General features: G+C 40.9%; 1 long non-coding RNA gene across 1 annotated transcript; it reads right to left on the reverse strand.

Annotated features, from left to right (window-relative positions):
• Positions 1–2075: 2075 nt before the first annotated feature.
• LOC118493699 lies at positions 2076–7537 on the reverse strand. Its single transcript, XR_004895651.1, has 3 exons — positions 7460–7537; positions 7173–7175; positions 2076–2088 (listed from the first exon to the last, which is right to left on the reverse strand). It is a non-coding gene; the product is annotated as an uncharacterized LOC118493699 (long non-coding RNA).
• Positions 7538–10344: the final 2807 nt, after the last annotated feature.

The raw sequence follows: 10344 nt of genomic DNA on the forward strand, positions 1-10344 counted from the left end.
GGCTGCAAGCCATTCACACCTTGGAGGAGTGTTGAAAACGGCGTGTGTGAATAAGTGGTAAAAATCCCTGCTCCAACCAGCAGGGGCAGTGCCGAGTATGGCTTTAACACTCACAAACATAAATGTCCCCACTTGGCTAAAATTAAAAAAAAATCACCAGATGGTTTTAGACATCATTTTATCATGATTTAAAGCATTTCCAACAGGGGACTTGAAAAATGTCCCCTGTTGGCGAGACGTCCCCTGTTGGTGGATGTGTAATGATGCCGAAGTCCACAGTTCGATAGGTTGGTAAGAGCACACACACACACACACAGTGCATGGGGGGGAGAGGTGGCATTATTTGAGAACTTATTAACAATATTTCACACACTCACACACACACACACTCTCTCTCTCTCTCACACACACACACACACACACACACACTGCATGAGGGGAGAGGTGGCATTCTCTCCACAGTAAAGGGTGGGTCTTTGTGGTGCTGGAGCATCCCCTAGTGGCTAAGAGGCAATGCTGTACAGTGACAGTGGCAGTGTCAATCTACAATTCATACAATTCATTCAAAACATAAGGAAAAAGGTTTTAAAAAATCATGAACTTTGACTTCTGGCATATGTGTACACAATTTGGAGTCTGTGGGACAATTATTTATAATAATAATGATATTTCACACACTCACTCTCTCTCTCTCTCTCTCTCTCTCTCTCACACACACACACACACACACACACACACACAGTGCATGGGGGGGAGAGGTGGCATATTTGAGAACTTCACAATTTGGAGTCTGTGGGACAATTATTTATAATATTAATAATATTTAACACACATACACACTCTCTCTCACACACAAACACACACACTGCATGGGGGAGACTAACTGGGGCATAGATGCACTAACTGGGGCTTGGGAGGGAGCATGAGGGGCCTGGAGGTCGAGACCCAGGCCTGGAGGCACTTATACATAGACATATTTTCAAACAGAGAAAAAATCATGAACTTTGACCTCTGGCATGTGTGTACACAATTTGGAGTCTGTGGGACAATTATTTGAGAACTTAATAATATTTCACACACTCACTCACACACACTCTCTCTCTCTCTCACACACACACACACACACACACACACACACACTGCATGGGGGAGAGGTGTCATCCTCTCCACAGTAAAGGGTGGGTCTTTATGGTGCTGGAGCATCCCCTAGTGGCTAAGAGGCAATGTTGTACAGTGACAGTGGCAGTGCCAATCTATAATTCATTCAAAACAGTTAAAAAAGTCCCCCAAAACTCAAAATTAACAATAAAAGATACAGTCAGAGTACAGTTGCAATGATGAACTTTGACCTCTGGCAATGCCCCCATGTCCAGGTGTTTGGCAGGTGAAGGGTTAAAAATAAAAATATTCCCTGCATGTATCCAGGCAAAAAAAACCCTCAAGTGCATAGACATATTTTCAGAGAAGATTGAATCAAAAAACTTACAAGGAAGAAAGGGAAATTGCAGAAGCAGTAACCCCCTTACTGCTTATGCATTTCTCCGGTCGAAAAACTTAGAAAAAGTTTTTGACCGGAGAAGGGGAGAATGCAGAAGCAGTAGCCCCCTTACTGCTTCTGCATTTTCCCCTTCTCCGGTCCAAAAACTTAGACATAATTTAATGCTGTACACATGAGCTGAATGGAAATATTGAAAAGTCAAAATAATAGTGCCTTACATTAATTTTGGAAGCTTTAGTGATTGACAGATACAGTACTGGTCTCGGTGACGGCCCCCCCCTCACCGTGGCAAATCCTCGCGAGCAGCACCAGCGATGGAAAAGTGTGCAAATGTGAAAAATATCCAAAATTATGACAGATATGTGAGCTTTAGAACAATTGATGACACAATGGACTGAGGAAGACCCCCCCAGCCCCTTGGAATTGGTCAAAGGGCGCCCTCAGCAGGTGTGATGGCGGGCGGGGGGGTCACTTCATCAAACGCGATGAGATTTCAGCGGTAGAGCCGAAAAGAAAGCTTCTCTCGTCCGAGGGACCTTCTGGCGATTTTGATATCATTTTTCACGATTTCTCGTGCTGATCGTTATGAGCTATAAAGTTTTGTATGGAAGAATTTTTTCAAGAACTTTATGGATTATGCGGCTCTGGTGCTGAAGTGGAGGAAATGACCCCCTCTGGGAAACAAGGAAGACGAAGTCACAGCTTGATGAATTTGTGTTTTTCTTGAGGCCTCAGACCCCGGAACCCCGCAAGTAGAATATAGTGCACAGTAATGCGCGTGCACGTGTGAGTAGTGGCACGCGCATGTCTTTCTAGCGTTCTGATTGGTCGAACCTCCGTGCACGTCTTCCGTGCACGCTGACGTAATGACGTCATCGCGTCCTTACGTTCGCGGCGCGGACGTGTCTCTAGCGGCCAATTCTGGGAGCGCATCTCGCGGTCGTAATGACGTTATCGCTTCCTTACGTTCGCACTGCGACCGGGTCTCTAGCGGCCGATTCTGGGTAGCGCATCTCGCGGACGTAATGACGTTAGCGCATCCTTACGTGTGCGCTGTGGGTGTGTCTCTAATGGCCGATTCTGGGAGTGCATCTCGCGGTCAGACCTTGACCAATTTCTTTGCGGTCGAGACTGGGCACACAGCTCATGGTCTGCTAGCTATCTTGTTACCACGTTTTTTCCCCTAACAAAGGCCTCTGGAGATTTTGCTTTTTAATTCTTTCTGTTTGAAAGAAAAAGAGACTGCATTTTTCCAGCAATGCACATTACAACGTTTTAATAGCAGACCTTTTACCTGCTATCTTGTTCACTTTTCTATCATCCGTTTTTTTAGCTAGTCTGCTAGCTAGCTTTGCTACCACGTTTTTCCCCTAACAAAGCCAGCCTGTGTTGTTCTTTTAAGAGGATTCTTTTCCAGCAACATCTACAAGGGGTAAGTAAATTCTATCTTCTGTTTAAGCATATTGTAAGATATTTAATGCATTTGTAAGATTTTTAATGCATTCAGTCATTTATGAATTAAAAAGCCTGTTGGTGGGTTGTCCCTTTATGACGGTAGTAAAAAAGGTGTTAAAATAAAAAAAAACATTTGTTAGATCATAAAAGGGGGTTGCCTATTGGTGACTTGTAAAAACGCCCTACAGGGGTGTGGTTTGTGGTGTTTAAAACCCCTTGTTTCACGGTACCTGGCTCACTTTTCTATCCTCCGTTTTTTAGCTAGTCTGCTAGCTAGCTTGTTACCACGTTTTCCCTAACAAAGACCTCTGGAGTTTTTTTGCTTTTTAATTCTTTCTGTTTGAAAGAAAGAAAGAGACGGCATTTTCAGCTATGTCTTTCTACGCATTTGGACAACAATCCGGATCATCTGGTGTCGAAGAAGGTGAGACAGCTAGAACAGATCCCACTACATTTGGTTTGAGCAATGTCCATCGAAAAGAGTCATGGCGAGGCGGTGAGACTAATACTGGAGCAACATTCGGTTTGAGCCAGGCCCCCAGAAAAAAGAGACTTCGACCCGACATCTTTTCTACAAGCATGACTGACAAGTGTACAGCTGATCTTGAATATTTTGGTGTCAATGGTAACTGTTATTCAATTAGCTACAGTTCCGGATATGTGACATTAGCCGTCTATACTAGTGTTGTCGTCGATTTATCGATTTATCGAGTCTTTTTCGTGAGATTGTCTGTCCTGATCTTGACAATCCTGGCTTTCCTGAGCTAGTGTATGTGTCTCAATGTCGACATCCGCCTAGCTTTTTTCCTCAAGAAATCAGCCATTTCCTTTTAAAAACTGTGTGGAGATGTACCATTCAGCAATCCAAGTGCAAAATAATTATTCTACAACCTGTGGTCAGCACTGCATTTTCTTTTTATGTCATATCAGAAAAAAAGCCTTATACAAAAGTATTGAACATGTATGGAACTAATGTATGCAAGACATGGTAGTCATTTTGTTAGCAAAACATCCTAATGTGTGTCACGATCAGAAATTTAAAGGTGTACAATGTTCATGCGACCTATAGGTAAAAAGTATTGTGGAATGATGTGTTCAATAAAGAATGCGGGAATAATTAATCTTACAATGTTTATTGTTTTTATTTTTTAAAGAGCCATACAGAAAAAGGCATTCACATAAAATTAAACACATTCATTTAATGCTACAGGTTACATTCAGCACTGTCTTTCACATTCTGAATAAAGAAATACCCCTCAATAGAAAAAGTAATAAAAATAGGTTAAAAAAGGAAAAATTAAGTAAATGTAAACACATTCATGTTACAGGTTACATCAGCGCTGTCACATCCTTGAAGAAAAACCCCTCAATAGAAAAAAGAATAAAAATAGGTTAAAAAGGGAAAATATAAATTAAATGTAAACACACATTTAATGTTACAGGTTACATTCACATCCTTGAATAAAGAAAATACCCCAATAGAAAAAATAATAAAAAATAGGTTAAAAAGGAAAATAAAATTAAATGTAAACACATTCATTTAATGTTACAGGTTACATCACATCCTTGAATAAAGAAAAATACCCCTCAATAGAAAAAATAATAAAAAATATGTTAAAGGAAAATATAAAATGAGTGTAATAATAATAGAAAATATAAAAATAGATTAAAAACTAGCCCAACGAGTCGTAGTAAAGGGCGATGTAATACTAAAGGATCTAGGAGTACTAGTTGCTTGTAAAGCCGAAGGTGTGCTATGCGTAAATGTAGGGGCAATCCTTATTGCTCTAGGAGTGCGAGGGGAGCGTAAATCAGTCCGTGGTGATTGTGTATTGGTTTTCAACCTGTGCCCCTGTTTAAATGCCTCAATAGAACGACGTACCATTGTGTTGGGATTACGGATAGCAGCACATTTAAGTTAGCTAACGTTTTAAAAATAGGGTCCAGCTTTTGGTCTTGAACGTCTGAAACATTATTATGGGTTGTGACACTTTTCAGTAGGTCATAAAGGTGGCTGCCTGACACATTCTTATTTTCAACTACTATTTCCCTTGACTGGTCCATGATATCTGGTCATTGTGATGGGATAATGAAGCATTATGTATTCCGCATTTCTTTTGTTTCTTGTAGGCATATGTTTCAACACTTCTGTCTTTAACATATTCTTCTTGATCTTTTGAATCATCTTTTGAATCATCCATTGAATCAACTTGGGGCATTGATAATGTAATCACGCTTTTCTCACGTTCGCCCTGTTTCACCATGGCTAGGTATCTCTGCAGAATACTTGAATATTTTTTAGCTTTTTCATATACATCGATGTCAGGCTGTTTCAATATATCACTCATCGCTCGATCCAATTCACTTTGTACAGACTGTCGCAGAGATACATTTGAGGAGTCAGATGTTTGAGGCTGCTGTAATGCCACTAATTGATTTTGAGGAACCAAAAACATTTTCTGAGTGTGCTCCATTTCAATTCGTTGATAAGACTTTCTATGAACGGGATTGCGGCCCCCAGTAGAGGCAGTAGGAACCCTCCTGTTTGATTGATTGTCTTTTTTTTTTAAATGTTTGATTTTTTATCAGCTATCAGTCTAATAACTTTCTTCTTCTCTTTAACAGATTGTACTGAATATTAGACAGTGGTATGTTACCTCTTAACACATTCAAAGCAATTTCACACATTAATAAAGTCTGGACTAGCGTTGCTCACAATGACACCTCTGGCTCTGGGCGATGCCTTATGTAGCATGTCTAACATTGTAAAATTTCGTTCCATTCGTTTTGACATTATTACACTTTTTTCTTGGAATGTACAACCTGCTGTGGGGATATCAGAGCGGTTCTGAGTCTTAAAATATCGGGGGTTGTGGATTTATAATCTATCAACAGATAGCCGTATGCTGAACTAGTGGCATCGTTAAAAGCTTCTAAAAAAATATTTATTTCGGGGAAACATTTGTCGTGCCAGTAAGCTTATCTGATGCTGATCTCTAGCATTTTTGAAAAGAATCATATAGTTTGTGTTCAAATTGATTGTACGACTCGCTTTACCTTGAATAAAAAGATTCTGCACTAAGTATACACAGCTAATATTTCTGTGATGGACATACTGCGTGAAAATTTTTGAACTTCCAAATTATCACAGGCTTGATTCATTAAATCATCTATAATGAGCAAATTATTCTTAGCAGCAATGTTTCATCGCAGAACGATTCGGGAGCCCTTCCACAAAATTTATATTGACTGTTTTAAGTATTTTATCATATATGGGCTGCCAGCATGAATAGATGTATACAATGTTATCTATCTTTTGTGAAATAACAGAGGCCCTGTTTTCAATAATGTCTTTGACAAAATATGTTTTTCCACAATTAGAAGGACCACTAATAACGATGCTGAAAGGGTGTTGCAGTCTACCATCAAATCCTGCAACAGGCCATTGTTATTACTAGTAGCCATAAGGGACAGTTGTATAGTCGGGGAGAATGCGGCGTTTGTTGTAAACAACTTGTACTTTCCGTGTCAGTGTGTCGTTTTTGAGATGAAACTGTTTGTTGTTACGTTTTATTGTGAATGCATTCGTGGTCAGCTGCTTAGGAGGTTGCTGATTGGTCACAAAGGATTGAACAAGACCAATTAAAGATTCATGTGTAACCACTTTGGCGTTTGCGGCATTAAGGGTCACACCCTTGCATTTAACCTGTGTATGGCCTTGCGAAGTCCTATAAGCATAGCATTTAGGACCCCCCCGAAACAAACTCTGTTATATAGTCCTCTGTAGGAGCCCCACAGAGTTCGCTGTTAAGTTCATCCGTGAGATCCCCGAGGTAAGGGCCTAGAGGAGGGATCCACTCACCGTCTCTGCTTGTGAAGACAATGCTGTCAGTGTCACAGTATAAAATACGCTCCTGCTTATCCAGCTTAAGCTTAAGCTTATCCACAAATCATATAGCTCCATGCGTGCATAGGCTGTGGTCATAGCTCCTATAAAAACACACATCATTTACTCTGGATACTTGACCATCTGTGTATCGCCACTGTACAATCGCTACATCGGGTGAGATAAATGAGAACTGTCGAACATCAAAAGTGTCACTGAACATGAGCTGTGTGAAGCGGCGGGTTCTGTTATGAGTTCAGCCGTCGTCATGTTGGAACGCATGGCAAACCACCCCCAGAGGCTATTCAAAAGCAATTTATTCGTGTTTCTGACTGCCTTGTTGACACATATCTTGGCAGGATCAAGATGTATGCCCTCGTGTACATAATAGTCATCTATGTACTTTTTTTTTCGTCTTCCGTTTTGATATGACCTGGATAACCCGAAACCTCCTGCTTGCGTTTAAGAAATGTCTTCACATAGCCTTTAAAAAGCTGGTCCGTTTTTTCTGGGAAATGCCAAATCTCAACAATGGAAACAATCCTGTACCCTTTCTGTACGGCTTTTTGTAATTCACACCCACACGCCCGACAGCTGTCACTCTTGGTAACTATGCTCACAATGTGTTGTCTGATTCATCTGAACGGCACACGCTGCACATAAAGGAAACATCAGTTTACCGTTACAGTGATAGGGGAGTACGAGGTGGTACAACCCTCTGGGGGGCACAACCGTACATTTCACAATACCAAAATATGTTTGTCGTCAAAATCCTTGTGTATTATTTGGGGGTGCCCTATTGGATAATCTCTTTTGGCCTGAACAGTTGGGTACAGACTTGTAAAATCATAGTATCTGATTTTTTCATTTTCTACCTTGTGGTACAACTTCATAGCATTTGTTCGGCCTCTATTAAACCTGTTAGGGTGCTATACACCCTGTCAGGCACACTACCAATATCTGTCAAATCAATATTTCGAAGGTCGACATCTTGACGAAATTCAGCAGCATTAACAACGGGTATCTGTCTGGATGCTATTTCAGATGTTACCTTAGAAACACGCCCCTCCCCATGCTGTACACCCCCCTGAGGATTTTCTGAAGGTAACGATGGTGGTCGGTAAGTACTGGTGGACGGTTGAGGGCTGTTATGAACAACAGCACAAGGACGATTTGATGGCCGGACACTCGCAAAACATTCTGACTGAGGATTTTCTGAAGGTAACGATGGGGGTCGGTAAGTACTGGTGGACGGTTGAGGGCTGTTATGAACAACAGCACAAGGACGATTTGACACTAGCAAAACATTCTGATGGTCTATTGTTGGGATATACATTTGAAGGACCATTATTTGACAACGCCATTGCGACAAGCCTATCTGATTCTTGTGTTGTACCGCTGTCGCTCTCACTATCGCTGTCGCTATCACTAGGCATAGAGCGAACCCAGGCTTCGAATATTTTTGTCTGTTTCTCACGCAATCGTAAAAAATCCTGAGGATTGTGTGATGCTCTTGTGTAATCGTCCTCACAAGGCCAGTCTAGCTCATCATCACTACTGCTACTACTATTATATTGCACAACCTATAGACTGATTTAATGCTTTTTTCCCTTGGTCTTTTTCATTGTCTTTTTAAGACCCGCTAACAGAGGGGCAAGCAGTGTATTGAGAGAGTTGCCCTGTTCGGATAGCGTTGTTCCAAAACCTGTGACCATGTCAATCAATAGTGTATTAGCTGTTTGTAGGGCAGCTACTTTATTCACAAGATCATCGTTACTTTTTTGTAATTTGTTTAGTTTGGATTCTATTTGTTTAGAATGGGTTTCTGACGCAGTTTGTCGGAATGTTGTGTTGGCACAATACTCAAAAAGTTCTTCACCCTGAAACAATGTGGTATGCTCAGAAACCCCTAGGGGAACGCGGGGCTCCAAAAGATTGTTAGTAATATAACTACGATCTGATTGATTACCAAGGAATGGATCGTCACCCTCTAGTATATTTACAGGAATAGTTACTGATGTGTTACCGATGCTACGCTGATTATCTGACACAGTTACTGTGGGCTTGAATGAAACTATTTGTGTATGTAGGACTGGTGTGTCTGGTATATAGTCAGTATCATCAGAACAATGTAAAGCACCTACATTATATTCAGGGACCTCCAGCAAAGCTTCCTGATTGGGTTGGTGTGATGTAAATGATGTCTCTGCTAGGACAGGGGCTTCAGAGCGTTCTCCTACAGCTTCCTGATGGTGTTGGCGGGATGTAAGCGTTGTCTCTGGCAGGACAGGGGCTTCAGAGCCTTCTTGAGCTTCTACGGCCGTTTTTGTCTAGGGGAATAACAAACATTTTTGGTTAAATAAAGACACACACACAAACACACTTCAAACAAAATCACACACACACACACACACACACACACACGCACACGCACACGCACACACTTCAAACAAATCACAAACCTCAAACGATGTTCTTTGTAAAGGTGAAGCCCTTTGCCCACTCTCAATAGAGACACTCCGGGGGATGTATGACTCTTGGGCTCTATGTGTGAAATCCTCCTCGGGTGTCAAATGCAGATACACCAGGTCTGAGACCGCCTTTAGTTGCTGAAACAAAGGACAATCTTTTTTAACAATGTATACATTATATAATAATATTTTAAAATAGTAGATAAATATATTCTGTTGGATACAAAGGGGTTTTCTTACCTCGGCATCAGTGGCAGAGCCATTAGATACAGTGTTCAGGGAAGGCGAGGATTGAACAAAGGCAAGGCGGGTTCTTTTGGGCGGTAAGCCTTCTTGGGTTGTCTTTTCAGCCTGAAACAATACATTACATCATCAGAAAAGCCTTTTTTTTTTTTTTTTTTTTTTTTAAATACAACACACTATTTTACTGTTTTTCTTTTCAACTCACCTCAACAGCTCTCTTCTTAGCTCTCTTCTTTGGCTTACGTAGACATCCGTTTATGCTCCACGGTGGAAACTGCGTGAAATCCCCCTCCTCAGATGCCAAATGCAGATACACCAGGTCTGAGACCGCCTTTAGTTGCTGAAACAAAGGACAATCTTTTTTAACAATGTATACATTATATAATAATAATATTTTAAAATAGTAGATAAATATATTCTGTTGGATACAAAGGGGTTTTCTTACCTCGGCATCAGTGGCAGAACCATTAGATACAGTGTTCAGGGAAGGCGAGGATTGAACAAAAGCAGAGAAGGGCCTTTTGGGCGGGAAGCCTTCTTGGGTTGTCTTTTCAGCATGAAACATTGCATTACATTACATTATCAGAAAAGCCTTTTTTTAAAATACAAACACACTATTTTACTGTTTTTCTTTTCAACTCACTGCAACAGCTCTCTTCTTATGCTTAAGGCATTGATCCTTTGTCCGAATCCTTTGTTCCCCGGGGGGTTGTCTAGACACAGTACCTGCTGATGCAAACTAGATAAAATATATGTCCCAAAATCGATTTAATTCATGAATGACTGAATGC

Source organism: Sander lucioperca, chromosome 18 (genome assembly GCF_008315115.2).
Source record: "Sander lucioperca isolate FBNREF2018 chromosome 18, SLUC_FBN_1.2, whole genome shotgun sequence".
NCBI classification, from domain to species: Eukaryota; Metazoa; Chordata; class Actinopteri; order Perciformes; family Percidae; genus Sander; species Sander lucioperca.